A 23,605-nucleotide genomic window follows, 5' to 3' on the forward strand; every position below is an offset into this window, starting at 1 on the left:
TAATCACCCCTCCTTAAATAGACACTGGCTTCCTGTCTATTCCCAAATCTAGTACATGTTCCTTGACCTTGCCTTCAGAGCCCTCCATCGCCTTGCCCCTCCACCTCTTCACCCCACAGCCCTGCCATTCATCTTCACTCTTCTACCCTCCCCTTTCCAAAGCTCTTCTGATACAGTGGTACCTCTGGTTAAGTACTTAATTCGTTCCGGAGGTCCATACTTAACCTGAAACTGTTCTTAACCTGAAGGACCACTTTAGCTAATGGGGCCTCCTGCTGCTGCCGCGCCGCCAGAGCCCGATTTCTGTTTTTATCCTGAAGCAAAGTTCTTAACCTGAAGCACTATTTCTGGCTTAGTGGAGTGTGTAACCTGAAGTGTATGTAACCTGAAGCATATGTAACCCGAGGTACCACTGTACTTCAAGCAGCTATAGAAGGGGTCAGCAAACGTTTTCAGCAGGGGGCCAGCCCACTGCCCCATAGACCTTGTGGGGGGTCGGACTATATTTTGTGGAGAGGGTGAATGAATTCCTGTGCCCCACAAATAATCCAGAGGTGAATTTTAAATAAAAGGACAAATTCCACTCATGTAAAAATATGCTGACTCCTGGAACGTCTGCCGGCCGGATTGAGAAGGCGATTAGGTCACATCCGGCCCACGGTCCTTAGTTTACATACCCATGAGCTACAGCAAGTCTCCCTTGCTCCCCATATACCGTATTTGTCGCTCTATAAGATGCACCCGACCATAAGACGCACCCAGTTTTTAGAGGAGGAAAACAAGAAAAAAAATATTCTGAATCAAATGTTGTACTAAACCATTTAATAAACAACCAAAGGGTTTCATCAGGATACCCTGAACCTTGAAGATACTTATATCACCCCCCCACCCCACACACATCCAAGGAAGCTGCTAGGTAGGAGATCAGGACAGCCAAAAGGAAGAACTTTGCACAATGTATGGTTAAAAGACTTGCTACAAGACTGAGCGACAACTACTAGCTTGGGTGACTTCAAAAGGGGATTAGACAAGGGGCGCTGCGCAGCTCTCCCTCTCTGCACAGCGCCTCTCCAGCAAAGCAGGAGGAGAAATGGAAGGGGCTCCATTTCTCCTCCCGCATTGCTGAAGGGGCGCTGCGCAGCTTTCCCTCTCTGCACAGTGCCGGTCCAGAGAAGCGAAGTCAGAACAGCAAGAGGGATCGCTCCGCAGCGATCCCTCTTGCTGTTCTGGCTTCTGGGATAGCCATGAGAAGCCTCTTCAGGGCAGGGGGAGCATTCCTTCTGTTGCCCTGAAGAGGCTTCGCACGGCTATCCCACTGCTTTCACTGCACAGCGATCCCTCTTGCTGTTCTGGCTTCAGCGATAGCTGCACAGCCTGCATTCGCTCCATAAGACGCACACACATTTCCCCTTACTTTTTAGGAGGGGGAAAGTGCATCTTATACAGCAAAAAATACGGTACTTGGAACTGCCTCCCAGGACACCTGTGTGCTGGCGTTTCTTCACATCCAACCCACCTCAAAGCCCACTTTTCCTTTGAGGCCTTTGGCATAACCCTCTCATTCTCACATCTTACTGTGAAGCCTAAGCATCTGTAACTGAATCCACCGCGTATTGCTTCCATGCTTACACTTGCCCCCCCCCCCATTTTCTCTGCATCAATCTTTTTTATTATTATTGTAAGCCGCTTGGGGCAGAGGCCTATCCTTGTGCACTCTGAAAAGCACCGTGCAAATTGAAGATGAGACACTGTGTGTGTAAACATACATGTTTATATGAACACACACATACACACACTGCTATTACACAGCCTTCTGAAGTCATCATGGCTTGTTCTAATCAGTGATTGTTCCATATATATGAACTGTTATGTGAGGCCCACCTAAAACGTAGTGTGTAACAACTTCTTTTGTTTCATTTGAGAACATGTCACAGCAGACCTTGTAAGAGGCATTCTTTATTCTCTTTCACACACACAATGGGAAATGCCTCTTCTAAAACAACACAAGTGTGTGTTGTAAAAAAATCTGTTGCCTGATTAGACAGGCCTTTTAAAACCAACTAAGCCAACCTAACATGTGTCCCCATACATTTCACATTTTCCTGATTACAGGGAAGAAGCAATTTCTTGCAGGTTCTTGCCTTCATTGTTGCATTACTCATGCAGATAGTTCTTTATACTTATTAAACTGGCTGCTTAATTTCTGCACAGACTCAAGAGCCGTATCTTTTTCACATAGCCAGGAATTGTCGCAATAAGAATGCCAGCCAATAGGTGGCATACCTTGCTCTCAGTCAGAAGATGCAGGTAAGCCAAATCTGTCCAGTTCTGAGGGAAAGAATAACTTCCTCTTCTCCGATGCTTTTGGCACCCAGAGCTAAAAGTACAGTGGTACCTCGGGCTACATACGCTTCAGGTTACATACGCTTCAGGTTACAGACTCCGCTAACCCAGAAATAGTACCTCAGGTTAAGAACTTTGCTTCAGGATGAGAACAGAAATTGCACAGCGGTAGCAGGAGGCCCCATTAGCTAAAGTGGTGCTTCAGGTTAAGAACAGTTTCAGGTTAAGAACGGACCTCCAGAACAAATTAAGTACTTAACCCGAGGTACCACTGTAAAGTTAATATTCTATGGAAAAATCAAGAGGTGGGAGGCAAGAACAAATGATGGTATGTCACAGCAGCTAGAATTTTGAGCATTTAACTTCAGTGACCTAGGTTCTAGGCAAGTTCATTTTCATATGTGTGTGTGTGTTTAACTTGTACACTGTTTTTCTACAATGTTGTATGTTTTGTTATTGAGTACAGCAGCAGCACCAAACTCTACAATTTAAAATGAAACAAAGTTACAATGAAAATACAATTTAAAACTAATAATGATATTTAGTAATCCATTTCAGCTCCTGCAGCCAATCGGAAGTCGCAGAAGCCCCGTCAGACATTCGGCTTCCAAAAATAGTTTGCAAACCGGAACAGTCACTTTTGGGTTTGCGGCATTCGGGAGCCAAAATGTTCGAAAACTAAGCTGTTCGAAAACCAAGGTACGACTGTATTATAAGATCATTATTTCTTCAGAATGCCAGAAAAAATATAACCACTCCCAGTTAAAATAAAACATTAGGCGAAGTCGTAAGAGACCAGCAGAAAAAACAGCAAAAAAATAAAATAAAAATTGCTAAAGGCCATGAATAAAAGATCAATTTGGCAGCCACATTGTGCAATTGTACAGAAAGCACAAATATACAGTGGTATCTCAGGTTACATACGCTTCAAGTTACATACGCTTCAGGTTACAGACTCCGCTAACTCAGAAATAGTGCTTCAGGTTAAGAACTTTGCTTCAGGATGAGAACAGAAATCGTGCTCTGGCGGCGCAGTGGCAGCAGGAGGCCCCATTAGCTAAAGTGGTGCTTCAGGTTAAGAACAGTTTCAGGTTAAGAACGGACCTCTGGAACGAATTAAGTACTTAACCTGAGATATCACTATAATTAACAATATTAAAGGTAAAGGAACCCCTGACCATTAGGTCCAGTCATGGCTGACTCTGGGGTTGCGGCACTCATGACTAAGCCGCTTCTGGTGAACCAGAGCAGCACACGGAAACGCCGTTTACCTTCCCAAAATTATCACAGAACCTGAACTTAAAAAGGTAAAGGGACCCCTGACCATGAGGTCCAGTCGTGACCGACTCTGGGATTGCGGTGCTCATCTTGCTTTCTTGGCCGAGGGAGCCGGTGTACAGCTTCCGGGTCATGTGGCCAGCATGACTAAGCCACTTCTGGCGAACCAGAGCAGCACACGGAAACGCCGTTTATCTTCCTGCCGGAGCGGTACCTATTTATCTACTTGCACTTTGATGTGCTTTCGAACTGCTAGGTTGGCAGGAGCAGGGACCGAGCAACGGGAGCTCACCCTGTCGTGGGGATTCGAACCACCGACCTTCTGATCGGCAAGTCCTAGGCCAGGGGTCTGCAACCTTTAAGACAAAAAGAGCCACTTGGACCGAAGAAAAAAACAACTGGGAGCCGCAAAACCATTGCGACATTTAAAACAGTGGGGAGTGTCGGGGCACACAATGCGCCTCCTCCCCTCGCTAGTATCCGCCTCGGAGCCGCAGCAAAAGTGTAAAAGAGCCACATGCGGCTCCGGAGCCGCAGGTTGCTGACCCCTGTCCTAGGCTCTGTGGTTTAACCCACAGTGCCACCCGCGTCCCTTAATTAACAATATTGCTAGTCATTTAATTATTGCACTCTGCCTCAGTTGTTCACGTCTGATTGTAGATACTGCTGCCACCCAAATCAATAAGTCTTCTTTGAGTATTTGTATGTTTTTCCATAAATGAGTAAATCTGCATATGTTTCCAGGAGCAGAAATAAACAATAAAAGGGATTATTTATTCTTCTGGGTGGGTGTGCACCTTTTATGCAACACAGCATATGCTTTAGAGGGCTGAGTTCATCCTATGTGAGAAAGAAGGTTTCAAGTCTGGAAACCTGCAGATTGCAGGTACTAATCAGAGACACCTTTTTAGCTGATCAGAAAGGTATTGCTCAGCAAATTGATGCCATAGTAACTCAGTACAGCAATGAGCGAAACAGAATGCCCATTTACAAAGAAACTTGTCATACTCCAGAAAGCGTAAAAGACCCAGCCTTTTAAACTATTAACCGAATCATTTGTTAGATCTCCCTCGCTGAAGTTTATCCCCCTTCATAACAGCACCCACCCCTTAAAGACTCAGTGAAGGGTAAATAAGCCTGCACAAAGCTGCTCAAAGTCACAATTAAGATTTTTTATTTTTTTACCACAAATCCACAGCAGACAATACCTAAGGACCAACTGCTCTGTCACAAAACAGAGACCAGCATTTCAAGCTGCCAGAAAATTTCACCAGACAGGCAGGAGGTTCAAAGGAATACGTGGAGCAGGAGACAGAGAAAGAGCAGAACAGTAGAGTTGGAAGGGATCTCAAGGATCTTCTAGTCCAACCCCCTGCAATGCTAATGAATCCCTGACAAATGGCCACCCAACCTTTTTCTAAAAAAAACCAACAACAATAAAGGAGAGACCACAATCTCTTGAGGTAGTCCATTCCAGCATCTAACAGTTCCTACTGACAGAAAGCATCTTCCTGATGCTTAGTCGGAATCTCCTTCCTTGTAACTAGTATCTGTTGGTTCAGATCCAACCTCTGGAGGAACACCAAACAAACCTGCTCCATCTTCCATGTGACAGCCTTTCAGATATTTGAAGATTGCTGTCATAGTACCTCTCAGTCTTCTCTTCTCCAGGCTAAACATATCCAACTCCATCAACTATTCCTCATAAGGCATTTTATCATCTTGGACATCTGCCAGTGCACACATTCCAGCTTGTCAACACCCTTCTTAAACTGTGGTACCCAGAACTGGACACAATAATCTGGGTGGAGTCTGACCAAAGCAGAATAGAGTGGCCCTTGAACTGGACACTATACTTCTGTTGATGCAGCCTAGAATAGCATTAGCTTTCTTTGGTGTTGCATCACGCTGTTGACTCATGTGGTCTATGAAGATCCTTTTCACATGCACTACAGTCAAACAAGGTATCCCCTATCCTATATTTGTGCATCTGATTATTCCTGCCTAAGTGCAGAACCTGAACATTTGTCCCTAATGTTATTCATTTTGTTAGTTTTGGGCCAATTCTCCAGCAAATGGATGCCATAGTAACGAAGTACAGCAATGAGCGAAACAGAATGCCCATTTACAAAGAATGTGAAGGTCACATTGAATCCTCATTTTATTTTCTGATGTATTAGCTACCCCTTCCAGTCACCTGCAAATTTGGTAAGCATCCCTTCTATTCCTTCATTCAAATCATTTATAAAGATGTTGAGCAACACCAAGCCCAGAACAGAACCCTGTGGTACCCCACTTGTCACTTTTTCCAGGATGGCAAGAAACCATTGTTGAGCACACTTTGGGTTCAGCTACAAATCCACCTAACAGTAACATCACTTAGTCCACATTTTACCAGCTTCTCTATGAGAATATCAAGGGGCGATTTTGTCAAAAGCCTTACTGAAATGAAGACACACTACATCCACAGCAATCCTTTGATCCACCAGTCATGTAACTCTACCAAAAAGAAGAAAAATGAAAGAAATGAGATTTGTCTGGCATGACTTGTTTTTGAGAAACCCATGCTCGATCTCAGTAATCACAGCATCCTTTTCTAAGTGCTCACATGCTGTTTAAAACAACTCGAGCTGACTAGTTAGTAATTGCCTGGGTCCTCTCCTCCCTCCCTTTTTGAATATAGTGACATTTGCCCAGCTGCAGTCCACTGGGACCTCACCTGTTCTTCAACAATTTCCAAAAATTATAGACAGAGGCTCTGAGATTACCGTATTTTTCGCTCCATAAGACACTTTTTTCCTCCTAAAAAGTAAGGGGAAATGTCTGTGCATCTTATGGTGTGAATGCCTATGGATGGTGGGGGGATCCTGCTGCAGCCACAAGCAGAAGATCCATGGTTCCCCTTCCTTCACTCCTCCGTGGCTCGCTTTGAAGCAGCAAAGTGGGAGAGGAGCCGCTTACACGGGTGCAGCAAAGCTTTTCAGCGAGCTGAGCCGGGGAGGAGGGAGAGGAGGAGAGCCATCTCGCTTTAAAGGAGCAAAGTGGGAGAGGAGAGGAGAGGACCTGCTTACACGGGTGTAAGCGGCTCCTGTCCGGTTGGCTCCTTTAAAGCAACCGTGCTCTCTTTCCCTCCCTCCTCCCCGCTCAGCTCGCTGAAAAGCTCCTTCTCCACACACACCATGTGTGCTCCTTGTCCCTTCAGTGTTTTTCTTCCCTCCCCACTTAAAATGTGGTTACAAAGCACGGATCCACATGGATCCTCAGGATTTTTGCATTGGGTCACCCCAAATTCACCATCAGATCACATATCATGTCCATGGCTACAGCCTGCACCAAAAAAATCACGCACCCATTGTTGCCTGGGGCCGCAATGGCGCAAAAAGCATGGATCCACATGGATTCTCAGGATTTTTGCATTGGGTCACCCCAAACTCACCGTCAAATCACATGTCTGTGGCCACAGCATCAACCACAAAAATCATACATCCACTGTTTCGTTCAGAATATTTTCTTTCTTGTTTTCCTCCTCTAAAAACTAGGTGCGTCTTATGGTCAGGTGCGTCTTATGGAGCAAGAAATATGGTACATCTGCAAGTTCCTTTAGTACCCTTGGATGCAGTTCATCAGGCTCTGGATACATGAATTAATTTGAAGTAGTTAGAAGTTCACAGCCATCCTCAGTGGGTATGCAAAAGAAGTTTCACAAACATACTGTAAATAGATTAACCTCTAAACGTATGAAACAGGATGTAAAATGTTTCCTCATTTTGGCCTCCATGTCCCTGAGTTGCAGAACATTAAACTATAGAACAAAAGAACTAAGAACATAAGAAGAGGCTGCTGGTTCAGGCCAATGGCCCATACCTCCCAGCATCCTGTTCTTACTGCGGCCAACTAGATGCCCCAAGTGAGAAACCCAAAAGCACCCAAGCAGAAGAACACTCCTCTTCTGTAGTATTCAGAGGCACTGCTGCCTCTAACTGTGAAGGCAGAGCACATCCATCATGGCTAATAGCCACTGATACCTTTCTCCTCCATAAATTTGGCTAATATGCCTTTAAAGCCATCTATGGGTCATTCCACGTCAGTTCAATGTGGTCATGCCACCCACCGTCTCGGATTTTGATGAAACTTGGTGTACACCCTTCCCTTATGTTTGAAGGAAACCCCCTTAGATTTCCCCCCTCTATCTCAAATGGTTTTAATTTTATAGCACTTCAAAGTTTCTTGAAATTTGTGTTTCAGTCCCTCTTGAGATCCTCAGCCTTGTGTGCCTTTTTTTCTTCTTCTCCATAACCAATGATCAGATCTCTTTGAAATTTTACACAGAGCTCAATAACATGATGAGGATTTCAGGGGAAAATACACCAGCACTCAAAAGATTTTATAAATGCCCCCCAAAAATGTATAAAATGTATAAATGTAGTTTTTTTGGTGGAAAAATGAGGTTTAGAAAACCTAAATTTTCAGCCTGAGGGCACGATGGAATCAAAAGTTTTTGATGGTGAAAATTATTGTAAAGACATGCTCTTTCTCAACAAAGAATAAAATTTATGGGTCTCTCACGTCTTCTAACAAAATTTTATGTTTTTTGGACTTCTTGGGGGGTGGAATAGCTACTGGGTACAACTTTCCTACAATCCATAGCTGTAATAGAAAAAATTAATGAAACAAAGTTGTTCATCTTAAAATCTAAAATAATATTGGTTATTACAGCATTGTTGTTTTTTCAAAAGTGCAGGCTTGTTTTTCAGTTTGGGGGTATTTAAAACTATGGAAATTGGCTATATCGTGAAATCAATCTAAAAAAAATAATCAGTCAGAAACGGATAAAAATAAAGTGCGCACTGACCCCTCTCACTCTCCAGGTTTCAAAGATAGCCGCCTGAAGCCTCCGGAGCATGGCGGGACCGCTCCCACTGCGCTTCAGAGGCTTCGGGTTCCTTTCGCTGAAGGGTAGGTGCCCCTTCAGCTAAGGCGCAGCGCCCCTTCAGCTAAGCGGGAGGAGAAATGGTAGGGGCTCCGTTTCTCCTGCCGCTTCACTGAAGGGGTGCTGCACAAAGAGGGGGAGAGGGTTTTTTCTTGTTCTCCCCCTCTAAAACAAGGTGCGTCCTATAGAGCAAAAAATACGGTAGTTAAAATACGCACACTGTTAATCAGTACTTTATTTGATCTGAGAGTAGCTCATTTGGTAGAGCATGGGACTCTTAATCTGGGGGTCATAGGTCTGATCTCCATGTTGGGCAAAATATTCCTGCATCGCAGTGAGTTGGATTAGATGATGCTTGTCACCCATTCCAACTCTACAATTCTGTGATTCTGAATCTTTTCTTCCTCCCAGAATTAAGCCCCATCTTCAAGTAGCTGAATAACCACCCTCTTCCATGTTCAGAACTCATCAGGTAAGATGGCTATTTTTTGTATTTTGCCAAGACACATGAAATTTTAGATGGTCCTGATTAATCAAGATAACCCTGACCTTTTAGGGGATTTTGAGAACTTATTCATTTCCCTGAAGGCTTCCTACGCTTTATAAAAAACAAGAGAAGCTGTTATTACAACAACATCTGCAGCTAGAATAACATGTTGATGCCATTTACCCACATGAGGCGGCACAGTTAAGCCTGCAAACCTTGAGAGGATTAAAAATAAGGGGAGGGGGAGCACTCAACCTGAGAAAAAGAACATTTTGTACGAAATTAATTATCAGACAAAGCAGGCAAGCAAAACCATCTTCTTACATCTCCACTCTCTCCGTGCTTGAACAATCTTCCTCTTTCACCAAACCCAAGCTAAAAAGGTGTGACCTATTGCCTACCTGGCTAGCTCTGGAAATGCCCTGGCTCACAGCCTATGCAAACCATTGTGTCTCTAAGCAAAAATAAAGAAGTGGCTTCACCTGCACAAACCTGAGGAAGACACAGGGGGAGGGGGGAAGATGTTCGCTGCTGCTTTCTCCAGCAAAAAAAGTTTTTTTCCCCAGCTTTTACCTATCTGCACAAGACAACCAGCATTTTGGAGATTTAGCCTCCCTCCCTTTAGATTCCCTTCTCCAGGTTAAACCTAAGAAAAACTTGGCTGCTGGCTCAGGCCCATATTGTCCTGTTCTTCCACAGTGGCCAAGTAGATGCCTCTGAAAAGCCCACAGCTTGCTCTTTAACCTTTCCTCATCTTGATCACCTTCTTTTAAGACAGTAGTAACTTGGGTTAAATATTTAATTCGTTCCGGGGGGCCATTCTTAACCTGAAACTGTTCTTAACCGGAAGCACCACCTTAGCTAATGGGGCCTCCTGCTGCCGCCGTGCCGCCAGAGCACGATTTCTGTTCTCATCCTGAAGCAAAGTTCTTAACCTGAGGTACTATTTCTGGGTTAGCAGAGTCGGTAACCTGAAGTGTATGTAACCTGAAGGTAACCCGAGGTACCACTGTACTCTGGATTGCCAATGTTCTTAAAATGCACCACCTGTAACCTGCCAAAAATCAGGACCCAGCTATCCATATTTATATGGTGCAGGTCTTAGATGAGGCATCAAGGGCCTCAAACCACAGCAGTAGCACCCAAACCCCTGTGTCACGGGGGCAGCTCTCAGGCAGAGAGAACATCCAGCTTGATCTCTACTGCACTGCAGCCACCGCCTGCCCCTGGGGTAATAACTAGAGATGGAACTATAGTTTTTGTCAGCCTAACCTAGCCAGACCAGGAGACTTGCTGTTGGTTCTTCAGTTGCCTTATATGACTTGTTCTAGGCCTGGGTCCTCAGTCTGAGAAACTCTTTCGTGACTGAAAGTCCTAAAGACTCCTCATGCCACACCTGTCTTCCTGTCAGTTTGCTCCAGAACTTGACCACCAATCCATGTTAAACCAGGTTGTCTGAGCTGTAGCTCAGAAGTAGAGTACATGTTTACCATGTATAAATTGTGGGTGCCCATGGGGTTGTGCAGGGCAAGACACAAGGCAGCAGTTGTCACCTCCCACTAGATGAACCATAATCTCCAGATTCCTAGCTTTCCTTTTTGTTTTTATAGTATCTAACATTTGCAAAATCTGAAATTTAAAGCAAAATACATAGGCAATACAGTGGTACCTCAGGTTACAGATGCTTCAGGTTACAGACTCCGCTAACCCAGAAATAGTACCTCGGGTTAAGAACTTTGCTTCAAGATGAGAACAGAAATCGTGCTCTGGCAGCGCAGCGGCAGGCCCTATTAGCTAAAGTGGTGCTTCAGGTTAAGAACAGTTTCAGGTTAAGAACGGACCTCCAGAACAAATTAAGTTCTTAAGCCGAGGTACCACTGTACAGTGGTGCCCCGCAAGACAAATGCCTCGCAAGACGGAAAACCCGCTAGACGAAAGGGTTTTGCGTTGCGGAGGCGCTTCGCAAGACGAAGTTCCCTATGGGCTTGCTTCGTCTTGCGAGTCTCGCCATTCCCCCCGCTTCCCCCCCCTTTTTCAAAGCCGTTAAGCTGTTAATAGCCTTTTAACAGCTTAGCCGCTAAGCCGCTAATAGCGGTAAATTGCTAATAGCGCTAATCCGCTCAGCCCCCAATGGGGTTGCTTCGCAAGACGAAAAAACCGCTAGAAGAAAAGAATCGTGGAACGGATTCTTTTCGTCTTGTGAGGCACCACTGTATTCTCTTTTTTGCCTGTGTGAAAAACTAAAATACTCCCCCTTTCAGTGCTTAATTCCTTCACCCCACCCCCCGGCAGAATAACTCCTTTGGTGCCTGTGTTGCCAGTTCAGTCTGCAGCAACATCAGAAAGGGCTGGGAAGTCTGTAGAGCTGCTGCCAGTCAGTGTGGACAATACTGAGCTAGATGGACCAGTGGTGTATAAAGGCAGCCTCCCATGTTCCTGTGATTGTTTCCCATCTGCTCTGGACTCCAGCTACTGGCCTGTTTGGAACATACCATTTGCTACCCAAGACCCATCTTAAAAAAGTAGAGACATCACCTTGCCAACAAAGGTCCGTATAGTAAAAGCTATGGTTTTCCCAGTAGTGATGTATGGAAGTGAAAGCTGGACCATAAAGAAGGCTGATTGCTGAAGAATTGATGCTTTTGAATTATGGTGCTGGAGGAGACTATCCATTCTGAAGGAAATCAGCCCTGAGTGCTCACTGGAAGGACAGATCGTGAAGCTGAGGCTCCAATACTTTGGCCACCTCATGAGAAGAGAAGACTCCCTGGAAAAGACCCTGATGTTGGGAAAGATGGAGGGCACAAGGAGAAGGGGACGACAGAGGACAAGATGATTGGATAGTGTCTTCGAAGCTACAAACATGAGTCTGACCAAACTGCGGGAGGCAGTGGAAGACAGAAGTGCCTGGCGTGCTCTAGTCCATGGCGTCACGAAGAGTCGGACACGACTAAACGACTAAACAACAACAACAAACCAAGCAGAGTCTATCAGCTTAAGTCTTATGCACATATCCCAAAAAATATTTTTCCATCTTGTGCCATTTAGCTTAATTCTCAGAATTATTAGCTTAATTCTCAGAATTATTAGCTTAATTCTCAGAATTATTAGCTTAATTCTCAGAATTATTAGCTTAATTCTCAGAATTATTAGCTTAATTCTCAGAATTATTAGCTTAATTCTCAGAATTATTAGCTTAATTCTCAGAATTATTGCTAAGTGCCCAAATTAGTTGTGCGGCAATGTGCATTTATGGAAGCAGGATTATACCATAATCAGGCCACTGATCTTAGTCCACGATTGTCAGCTGGCCTCCAATATTTTACCGAGGGGTGCTTCCAAGTCATGCTAGCTGAGATCTTCTAACTGGAAATGCTTGGAACTGAACCTGGAGCCATCTGCATGCATGAAAAGCCTGTGCTTTACTACTGCTCCATGGGGTTCTATTAATCTCTGATCGCCTTTCAATTAAAACCATTAAATATAGATTCATCAGTCTGGGAAAACTTTTGTAAAGCAAAGGAAATGCCAACATTTAAGAAGAGTTTATGGAACACTTGGGGATCGGACAAACAACAGTTTGGTGGTATATGTGCATGCATGCAATACCTTGCATGTAAACCTAAGGAAAGAGTGGGGGCCGTTTGGAGAAATGAGAAACCAAGCAAACAAATGCCAAACTGTTTAAGTCCTCTTTGTCCAGCTGGTCTCCTGTAAACAGCTTACATTGCATTGCTGGTGGATCAAACTCCTCCACCGCCACATTAATGATGCAATGATTAAGTGACCTGATGCAAAAGCCACAAAACAACGATATTTATCTACAAAAAGATATTGGCCTTCCATCATCCTTGACACCAGCCAAACTGCCTGAAGAGGAGGGGAACTGGAATCCAACATCTGGAGAGCAGCACATTGGATAACCATGATCTGTCACAAGAGGTGGAGAACCTTTGGCCCTCCAGATGGTGCTGAACTGCATCTTGCGTCAGTTCCAATCAGCATGGCCAGTACTCAAGGCCGATTGGAATTCTAGTTAAACAGCATCTGGAAGGCCAAATGCTCCATAACCCTGATCTACCAGCAAGGATTATCAGCAGAGAGAGGTTTGTGCTGTGTGTGCCAAGTACTGCAACAGGGATAGGGAAGTGGTGGCCCTACACAAGTTGCGGACTACAACGCCCATCTTCCCCAATCCCATTTGAGGGTTGGTGGGATTCATCTGGATTGCCTCATCCCTCTCTTATTTTGTTCATTTAACAAAATGTATATATACCTCTTGATAGTTAAAAAATAATATCGAAGCAGTTTACAAAAATATAAAACATTACAATTATTGATGAAGTTAAAAACAAATATTTAAATGATAATCCAGAAAATGATTAAAATCAGCAGCAGCTAAAAAGAAATAAAACACATGTAACTTCTATTTATCTGGATACACACACCCTTCAACATTTCTCCGATGAAAATAGAGATGTCCTATTCCATAATGCTAATTTTACTATTTATACCCCACACATCTTACTGGGTTGCCCCAGCCACTCTGGGCAGCTTCGAACATATATAAAAATATAATAAAACATAAAACATTATTTTTTAAAAAAACCTTTCCCTATAGTGGATTGCCTTCAGCTGGCTCAGGGATTGGATAACTCCATACCCTCCAACATTTCTCCGATGACAATGGGGACATCCTAAGAAAAACCGGACATTCCGGGATCAAATCAGAAACTGGGACAGCTTCTGTAAATCAGGGACGTCCCTGGAAAACAGGGACACTTGGAGGGTCTGGGATAGACTCACCTAAACAAAAATGTTCTAAGCAGGTGCAGGGAAAAGTACAGTAATGGCTCCTGCCTGATGTCAACAGGCCCAGAGTTTCAGAATTTATGTGCTGCCATACTAAAATACCAATTTATTATAATGTGGTATAAATATTATGTAGCAGCTTTAACAGTGCCAGTTCTGCTGATTAAAGCAGTCGGTGAGGCAAATATGGTGTAAGGTGATCCTGCAAGTTAAGTAAACTGGTCCCTAGCTGTTAATAGCTTTATATATTGAAAAACAAAGCATGTTCAGGTAAAGGATGAAGAAATGAACCAAAATCCATGTTTAGCCTGGCACCCTCCAATGTATAAAGTCACCGGTAAGAACTTTATTAAGAATGTGAAATTATGCTCTAGGTCTAAGCTATGGAAGTGAGAAACACAGTACAACAGGATAACGGAGACTGGCAAGAGCTTACAGGTACTTGCAGATATATAAAATGAGGTATATGGTCAAAAGTGTGGTATTCCACAAATATTTGCTGAAGGTCTTACTCCGTGATCCTCTCCAAGCACTTCACTAAAAACTCACTCAACTGTGCGATCAAGGGGATTTAGTGCGCCAGCATTTATACTCTCCATTCAACAGCCGAAATGGGGTCTGACACATTAGTTTGTATCTGAAGAAGTAAAAAGCTAAGGTATTCTCCTCCCCACTTCCTCTCACAAAAGAGACCCTGAAGGGCTCTTCTCTGTGTACACACATTAACTAACTCTGCTCACTTCAAAAGAAAGGCAGTTTGCTCAGACCAAGAAGACATGGAGCCAAAACCCACCCATTTCTGTATAGAGCTGCAATAAGATTTTCCTCCATGGATGAAAAAGATGAAAGAGTTTCCTGGAAAGCACAGAAACTTCACCAGTTTTCCTCTGCCTCGCAGAGATCAAGTGTATTTAGCCAGCCCTTGTGGCATTTATAACCTATAATATGCTTTGTAATTAGCCAGTTCAGTTATTGGTCAAAGAGTTCTTACAAGTTATTAAAGTGATTATACACATCCCACGTGGTTGTGGCTCTATCAGATGTGCATCTTGCTGGAAGTCATATGGCAAAGATCATGTCAAATCAGGAGGGGTCCGGGTCCAGCATAATACAAGGGCTTAGAAGCAGCTTGAGACGAGGCATGATTATTGCAATGGCAGGTGAGAAAAAGTAGTGATGATTAGCTATCTTCACACCTTGCTTTCCTAGAGGCTTCTGAGGAAGTATAGGACCATGCGTGCAGCCTGGGAGTCATTTTGGACTCACAGCTGTCCATGGAAGGGCAGGTCAGTTCTGTGTCCAGGGCAGCTGTCTACCAGCTCCATCTGGTACGCTTACCTGCCTGCAGACTGTCTCACCCTGGTTATCTCCAGCATGGACTACTGCAATGCATTCTATGTGGGGCTACATTTGAAGGGGACCCGGAAACTACAACTAATCCAGAATGTGACAGCTACACTGGTGCCTGGGAGCAGCCGCTGGGACCATATAACACCGGTCCTGAAAGGCTCCCTGTATGTTTTCAAGCGCAATTCTGTGTCTTTGTGCTGACCTTTAAAGCCTTAAACAGCCTCAGCCCTGTATACCTGAAGGAGCATCTCCACCCCCATCGTTCAACTCTGTGAGGTAGGTTAGCCTAAGAGATGGTGATTGGCCCAAGGTCACCCAGTAAGCTTCTTCGCTGAGTGGGGATTTGAACCCTAGTCCAGCAGCAGCGGATATATCCATGCAAGTGTTGGGGATCCATTTGAGTTCCATGAATCTACCAGAGAAGACGGCACCAAACAGTCCTCTAAATAGACAGGGACACTGGAAGATGGGCTCTTCAAAAAAATAATCATACGAACATCTATGCAAAAATAACACATAAAGGGAAAGACATGGCCATGTTAACTACTAGCCATTAAAACCAAAAAGAGATCCCACTGAACCTTGTAGAGGTTTCAGCTTTTGACATGCCACACTGGGGGGGCAAGAATCAACATCTGTCAGTGTTCACAGGCTGATCCCCATACATTGAGCAACTTCAAGACAAAAGCAGCTGTCAGATAAAGGGCCACATGGCCCAAAAAGGGATATGGGTGGTGCTGTGGTCTATACCAGTGTTCCCCAACCTTGGGCCTCCAGCTGTTTTTGGACTACAACTCCCATCATCCCTCGCTAGCAAGACCAGTGGTCAAGGATTATGGGAATTGTAGTCCAAAACAGCTGGAGGCCCAAGGTTGGGGAACACTGGTCTATACCACTGAGCCTCTAGGGCTTGCTAATCAGAAGGTCGACGGTTCAAATCCCCATGATGGGGTGAGCTCTCATTGCTCTGCCCCAGCTTCTGCCAACCTAGCAGTTCGAAAGCATACAAGTATAAGTAGATAAATAGGTACCACTGCGGCAGGAAGGTAAAAGGCGTTTCCATGCACTCTGGCTTCCGTTATGGTGTTCCATTGCGCCAAAAGCAGTTTAGTGATGCTGGTCACATGATCCAGAAAGCTGTCTGTGGACAAACGCCGGCTCCCTCGGCCTGGAGCGAGATGAGCGCTGCACCCCATAGTCGCCTTCGACTGGACTTAGCTGTCCAGGGGTCCTTTACCTAATTACCTTTACATGCCCAAATAAGTGTCATGTTTTCAGAGCATGTCCCAGGAACTTTGGGGAACTGTGACCTCAAAGTGTACTGATCACACAAATTGAGAATGGTGTTGTCAGGGGTTCAGGGAGAGAGGCACAGATGAGGGAGGAGACTGAGAGCGAGGGGGAAGAATCCAGGAACGAGGAGGAGGAGGGTGACAATGACTTGAGGGCTTCCATGAGTCTCTCAAGTGAATCGGAGGATTCCCAAAAGGGGGCGCCCCTGGTCAGGCCAAGGGGAGCCACAGGGGGGACTCGTCAGGAGCAGGGGAGCAGCAGGGAAACCCCGAGTGGGAGTGGGAGATCGGGGCTGGCTTCCCAGCCGGAACGGAGTGAAGAGGGTGGAGTTCCCAGTGTGACACACGGAGGAGAGCAGGAAGCAGAGAGGGGAAGGAGATCGGGGCAAGACGTCCTGCCGGAAGGGGCGGAGAGTAGTACAGAGAGTAGTATAACTGTCAAGAGGAAGGTCAGGGGTAGCGAACGCGCGCCAAGTTCAAATGTGGAGGCGCGCGGAAATGCGGAGAGCCCGGAGGAGGAGCCTGGTCCCAAAGCACGGAGGAGGGGGGAGCAGGCGTCTGGGGACTCAGCGTCAGGGGAAAGCAGGAGGGAAGGAACCCAGGGGGGCAGAAAGACCCTGCGGAAAAGGAAGGACAGGAAGAGGTGGACTAGCACAAGCCTCTTAAACTGGTGTAGAGGCAGGACTGATTCAGAGGGGACTTCAGCGGTCTAAGCGTAACAGACGTGGGGCTGCGCGCCTCGGCTGTGGAACAAACAATGTACTTCAATAAAGACTTTTGTAAATAAAGTGGACTTGGCGTTGGTCTCTTGTGAGCTGGGACCTGAGGCGGCCCTGACAGGTGTCTACACCAACAAGGGAAACATGCACAACATTACAACCTAAAGGTTTTAATGATTACATGAACATGTCCTCATTAAATTGTGCGGGAGCCATTCCCAGATACATAGGACTTGGCTACATTTCGTTTGTTTCTGATGTTCTTTGACACAGCCACATCCCTAGGAAAGGTCTAGGCATTTTCCACTTGCCAGGTCTTCTCTCCACTCCCAGATTTCTCTGTATTCCTTCAAATCTCATTCATTTGTATTTTTATTCTGCCAGCTCCCCCTCCTTCAAACACAGCTTCCCTTGTCAATGCAATAAATCCAAACAATAGGTATTTAGCAGACTAGAAGGATACACCATTAAGAATATAGAAAACTTAGAAAATTGCCTTATACCAAGTCAGGTCCGGAAGATCACAGAGTGGTTTACAATATAAAAACACAAAGATTTATATGATCAGTTAAGATATATCATAGATGGGATAACAGAACAAGGAGTGTTAAAACAGTTAGAGAGTGGTGCACAGGAAATGAGGGAGAAGTTAGTGAATATTTTTTTTTTATCAAACCAAATACGCAATGGTGGCAGAATATTGAAAATCCCTTATTAAGAAATATCATTAAGATATGGGCGAAATATAAAGGAAAACTGATACCAGCAAATTCCCCACTAACCCTGGTGGTGGTGATGATAGAAGACTTCCCAGTAAATTGAAAAAAGGAAATTGAAAAAGAAGTAAAAGAGAAGAAAATACTTAATTGGGTGGGGGGAAAATGAAGCAAAGAACAAACAAGAGAAGCTCTAACAGGAAGTAGAATAACTTGGTTTAACTGCATACAACTGGAGCAATGGACAAATAAGTGACACACTGTGCATAAAGGTAAAGGGTAAAGGGACCCCTGAGCATTAGGTCCAGTTGTGACCGACTCTGGGGTTGCGATACTCATCTCGCTTTATTGGCCGAGGGAGCCAGCGTACAGCTTCCAGGTCACGTGGCCAGCATGACTAAGCCACTTCTGGTGAACCAGAGCAGCACACGGAAACGCCGTTTACCTTCCTGTCGGAGCGGTACCTATTTATCTACTTGCACTTTGAGGTGCTTTCGAACTGCTAGGTTGGCAGGGAGCAGGAACCAAGCAACGGGAGCTCACCCCGTCACGGGGATTTGAACCGCCGACCTTCTGATCGGCAAGTCCTAGGCTCTGTGGTTTAACCCACAGCGCCACCCACGTCCCTTGTGCATAGCTGCTTCCAATTGCCTCTTTACAGCCATCGCAGGGGAGGAGAGGGAAGTGCATGTTCAAATTCAAGGCTCAATAAGGCTCATCCATGTTGTACTAAGCTATGGTTTAGCATTATGTCTGAAGCAGATCAAAATGAATTAGTTTTATTCTGTGACACAACATAGGACCAAAGGGGGGGGGGGGGAGTTGGAGAAAGCAGCAAGCTGAAATTTATCTCCACACCTGGAGTGTTTCCTAGCTAAGGTTTGCTTGTTATCCAGGTCAAAAGGCAGATGAATGGCCAGACAGCATGTTAAAAGGGATTTCCCACCTGCCCAGACAAGAACACATCAGGAAACTGGCAGGTTGAAAGGAGTCCTGACAAGCAGAGAAAGAGCTACCGAAAACAGTAAAAATACACAGTTGCAAATGCGCTCACAGTTCAGGCTTAGCAAGAAGCATACATGCAAAAATTGTTGACAGGCTCCAGTTCAGTAGCATAGCAAAATTCACAGGAGACAAATTAAACGTAAGTCACACCATATTTATCATCATACTTCTTTATCGTGGAGGACAGAGTGTTTCCCCTCTGCCCAACTCATTCAAGATTATACAAAAACAAGTTTGACATCATTCTCCATTTCAGGGGGGTTGGGGGGAACCAGCAAGCGATTCATGCTACGAAACTGCAGTATTAAGGGATGCCAGGTGTCCCAGATTTCCTTGTCCTGCACCTGCACCAAATGTTTCATGGAAGATGTTTTTCACAGCAGACATTTCAGGAGTGTATGTAGTTCTCTCTAACAGAGGCTCGCTCTCAAAGGAACATCGCTTTCCACTATGGAACAAGAATCTGTTCCCCTCTCTTGGAAAAGGTTCTTGGCAGAGAGACAGGGAGGAATCACACAGGGCATTTTGTTGCACACTTTGCCCTTTATCAGTTCTAAAGAAGCAAACATTTTCATTCTTGCTTGTGCACCCCTAAAATGGTTGCAGGGCTTTACATGGGAGTAGGAATGGAGGAGAATTTTACTTGGTCCTCATTTCTATAAATTAACTCAACTCTCACCTTCTTCACTAATATGCAAACTGAAACATATCCTTCAGATTTCTCACTTCTTGTTGTTCTACATGTTTACCAAAATGCATTAAAATTTGAATTTTAGAATTTAAAATGTTTCAAAATGCATGCATGTGCCAAATTGTAGTCTGTGATAAGAAACACATTTTAATAGTTATTAAATATCAAAAGATATTTAAATATGTTGTTGAATGCATTTTTGTTAAAAACTGCAGATTAATGCAGAACTGGAATGGAATAAAGTTATGCACACATGGGAAGCTAACACGAAATGGAAATAATGCAGGGGGAAAATGTTTTGTAAAGAGCAGCTTCTACTCCACCTGCCCCATCCAAAACCTTCAAACAAGACTTTCATGGTTTACGGGGGGGGGGGGGGGGGAGAGATGGGGGGGACCTCAAGCTCATATTGTTGGTAGAAGTTCTTGTGACCACTGTTTTTTTTAAGAAGGCTAAATTATGCAGGAAAGGTTCCTTTACATCTTGAAACGTCAACCCTTTGAAGTCTGTACAATGCCTGATCTGTTCAGACTTGCAAAAAAGAAAAAAAAGAAAATTGCCTCTGCAACACTAGTAGCCACAATTCTGCCTCACGATCTTTCATCTCAACACATGCAACAATGTGATGGGTCAGAGGAACTTAAAGGCATCCAATTATAGGAGACAAGCCTTGCTTTTGGAAAGCAACACAGTTCAATAGGGTCACTGTGAGGTTTGTCTGATGAGACAAGGGAGGAGGGGGTGTAGTTCTGAACACCTGTAAAATAGGTTTTTTAAAAACACACACACATATGCAGACTCCTTTGCATTGTTCAGCCCAAGAAAGTTACTGAATTACTGGTGGCTGCTTTTTGAAAAAGAAAAAAAGCCCAGTACAAATAGGGGAATAAAATCTCTTGCAAAGAACATATACCAAGTACAGTGAAATTATGCTTATGGACAAAAGTCCACAGCACGTTCCAGACAATTTTTATATTGCATTTTAGCCATTTAAAATGTTTTCATGCTGCCTTTAAGGGAAAATATCTCTCAAACCAGCGTACAGTTAATATACACTACAGTACATAAGTACAATAATAAAATTATTAAAAGCCAGTAAAAATTATCCACAAATATCCAGCCCCCAAAGCACTGCAACTAGAACAAGCAGCAGCAGCAATAAAAAGCAGACAAACACAAGTGGGCCTTCAGCTACACACCTGGAAATATGGGGCCTGCTGGACCACAGCTAATAAAAGCATTCTCTCTGTGGAACACAGACAGAACTTTGGTATATTTGGCTCAGTATTATCTACACTAGGAATGGAGGATATTTTTTGGTTCCACAGGCCATGTTCTTATCAGGATCAGCCTTGAAGGCAGTTTGACAGATGGGCAGGAACACCTACCTGTCAATCACCCTATGATAAAATCACGACAGGCACTTTGGTGCTTTGAAGTCTCAAATTCAGGACTTCAAAGAACCTCACAGGCAAGATGGTGTTGCTAAAACAAGGGGGTGACTTCAATTCCTGACAAGCGGGGATTAGATCCTGTTCTATTGGCTGTGCACAAGCACAGCAAATACTGAATTGATCCCCACACACCCTCACCCATCTGTTGATGTTACCAAGTGGTGTCAGCTGATAAGACAGGTGGATGTTGTTTTGAGGAAATGGCCTCACGTACCTGGAGTGGTTGGCAGTCTGGAGCTTTCTTATCCTTGGATTTGGCTTAATTGCATTAGTTCCTTCCAAGTATTTTTAATAAGCTCCTTTTTGGTTACTTGTTGTTCTACAAATTTTTAAGATACTGATACCATTTTGTTTCTTGAGGGCAGCACTATCTTGGCTGCGGCCTGCATTAATGTCCTCGTTGACGTGAGCAGTCTTTGGGCAGGAAGAATTGAGTGTGGTACTTCCCCCCCAGCCCAGCTTTTCTGAATCCTTTTGCATTCTCCTGTCCTATCTTCAAGGTTTGGGTTGTATTTATTTGTTTGTTTGCTTGTTTATTTGTTTTAGAAAGCAATGACTTTTGCTCCAAGCTGTTTTTCTCGACCTTGGAACAGGGCTTAGAGTTTAAGCAGCCATCTTATTTCCTTCATCTCTTTATATTTGTTATTTAAAAAATTTTTTAACTTGTTTTTAACTTTTTATGACTTTTTTTGTTTAGTTTCATGCTTTTATATTGTTATAAACCACTGTAATATATCTTTATGATGCAGCAGCATATAAATATTTTTATTTAAAAATTTGAAAAAAAATGATAATAGGAAGAGCTTGCCGAATCAGTCTAATGGCCCATTCTTGGCCAGAATCCTATGCTCACCATGGCCAACCTGATGCCTATGGGAGGCCCCAAAGCAGTTATTTCTCCCACCACTTCTAATTCCCCGCAGCTGGCATTCAAAGGCATACCACCTCCAAACGTGGAGGTAGAACACAACCACCACGGCTAATATTGCTGATTGCACCAGCATAAGCCGAATATATGAAGTCAAAATCTGGGAAGGGAGTAAGATTACGTGCATTAGGTAGGGCAGAACAGGAAGGAGAAGATGAGACACTCTGTAATGCAGTGCAACCCAAAACTATAAAAAGCATAATTGGAATACCTGCAATGCAGACATGGCCTAAGAGATCATAAAACAGCTTGATTGTTTTAATCAGAATGCTCATTGTGCTGGCAGCATTTAAGATTTTATCTCTTTTTTATTTTCGAAAAGAAAGAAATCACACCCTTACAAGACACAGCCTGCAGATCCCCTTCCTGATCTAATTCTCAAACCACAAATGGTGGCTCTGGGCCCCTCATAGGAAGACAGACATCTCCATAAAGTTTTGTTTTTTTTAATGCCCGTGGCACCAAAACACATAGCATCAGAAAAGCAGTATATTACCCATCACTGTCAGTAAAAGCCTTACGCCCTGTACTGCCCAACCCTGCGAGGAGAGGTTTCTTACTCGTTTCCCACGTAAAGACACACAGCAACATAGTAGATAACTGCCTAGTAGTGGAATCTCTCCTCAGAAGCTTGGTACCACATGCTTAAGTTGTCACACTAAGGTGAAATTAGTTCTTTCTGGGGACATCTGTCTAAATCAAATGGAAAACTTGTTTCTGCTTGGTGTACTGCTCTGTTCAAGTTACAAGGTGCTCTCTGAAGGAAGATCCCCTTCCCTAATATTTCTAGTAGACTATTGATTTGGACAACATTGGCAGGGGGTGGGGATCATTAATTGATTTCCTACTCTTTATACAGAATTGAGCACTAATGCAATGACAACTCTTGCACATATATTTTTCTCCCCGAATTCATAGATGGGCTCAAGTCAACCGTCTCAACTGACAAACCATGATTGGTGAGTAGGCAGCAATCCAGATTTTTTTTTAAAAAAAACAACAACTCCTGTTTTGAAAGAGACTTTCAAGTAATGGTTTGTGCAGACTACAGTTTGGAAAGCTCTTGAAGTGAAAGTATAAAGCAGCACAGTTGAGCACCCTGATCCAGTCATTTGCCTATTGTTTGTTTGGAAGTTAAAACCATGACCTTGATAATAAACTGTGGTTAATGCAAGCTATGGTTTACCATGACACCTGAATGGCATTTTCAATGTGTGCAACTGAACAGATTAAAAAAAAGACTCAGCTGCATGTCCCGACAACAATTCTTTCTGTTTCTGCAAAAATATCCAGCTCTTAAATCAAATACAGTTTGGCACAAGAATCACACACAATATTTGCACACCAACACCTGCCAAATCCAGCAAGGGTATTTCCAAGAGTGTACAAGATGGGTCACATAGCAGATTAGCATTATGCTTTGAAAACATAGCTTTGAGCTACCTTAATAGATGAAGTGATGAGATAAAAACATTTGTTTAAATACAGTACAAAATGTTAAGGGCAGAGACGAGGTTTGCTCTAGCAAAGTCTGGTAGCACAGGGAAGACACCAAATCCAACAGGGTCTCAGGATAAAAAACGAATCATTTAGGTTTGAA

General features: G+C 43.9%; 1 protein-coding gene across 2 annotated transcripts in view; it reads right to left on the reverse strand.

The window, feature by feature from the left end:
• COL4A5 (collagen type IV alpha 5 chain) overlaps positions 1–23,605 on the reverse strand; it is a 136,170-nt gene that overhangs the window by 88,680 nt on the left and 23,885 nt on the right. The window lies entirely within an intron of this gene.

This window comes from Podarcis muralis, chromosome Z (assembly GCF_964188315.1).
Source record: "Podarcis muralis chromosome Z, rPodMur119.hap1.1, whole genome shotgun sequence".
NCBI lineage: Eukaryota > Metazoa > Chordata > Lepidosauria > Squamata > Lacertidae > Podarcis > Podarcis muralis.